Below are 781 nucleotides of genomic sequence, written 5' to 3' on the forward strand. Positions count from 1 at the left end.
ACACCACGCTAGCTAAATTTAACAATTTACTTCTTATATTTCAATATATTTAAGTTAATTACTAACTAATGAAAAACAAATATCAAACCAATAACTGAAAAGTAGGAAACAGTCTTCACTAAGAAACCTAAACTAATTATTTTGAATGGGAGGTCGAATCCCAAAACTATCATATCAAACCAATAACTGAAAAGTAGGAAACAGTCTTCACTAAGAAACCTAAACTAATTATTTTGAATGGGAGGTCGAATCCCAAATAAAATATTGCGAGAAATCCAAATCTGAAATCAAAACTGTGAAAACGTATTTTTAAATGGTTTAAAATTCAATTTGCTTGACGTAGTTGTGCACCTAACATGTATGTTGTTCTCGTATGCAATGAAACATAGTTAGATATGCACGATAACTTTTCCCACAAAGAGGAATTTCTTATAGAGGGAAAATTTCTCTGTAAAAACTAAAATTATCACAGCGTTTAGCTTGAGTTAACTTGCTGGGTTACTATAACAACCATGACTGTGAATGAAACATAGTTAGATATGCACGATAACTTTTCCCATAAAGAGGAATTTCTTAGAGGGAAAATTTCTCTGTAAAAACTAAAATTATCACAGCGTTTAGCTTGAGTTAACTTGCTGGGTTACTATAACAACCATGACTGTATTCTCGAGAAATGTACAGTTCGGCCATTTAAGTAAGGCCAAAATTTTGAAAGAGATCAAAACGAGTTGGCATTTCTCAGGACTTTACATTTCGGCCAAAGTCGCTGGGAAAAACTATT

General features: G+C 32.3%; 1 long non-coding RNA gene across 1 annotated transcript; it reads left to right on the top strand.

Moving 5' to 3' along the window:
- Positions 1-6: 6 nt before the first annotated feature.
- LOC113473045 lies at positions 7-522 on the top strand. Its single transcript, XR_003395132.1, has 2 exons — positions 7-152; positions 245-522. It is a non-coding gene; the product is annotated as an uncharacterized LOC113473045 (long non-coding RNA).
- Positions 523-781: the final 259 nt, after the last annotated feature.

Source organism: Diaphorina citri, unplaced genomic scaffold (assembly GCF_000475195.1).
Source record: "Diaphorina citri unplaced genomic scaffold, Diaci psyllid genome assembly version 1.1 scaffold13364, whole genome shotgun sequence".
NCBI classification, from domain to species: domain Eukaryota; kingdom Metazoa; phylum Arthropoda; class Insecta; order Hemiptera; family Psyllidae; genus Diaphorina; species Diaphorina citri.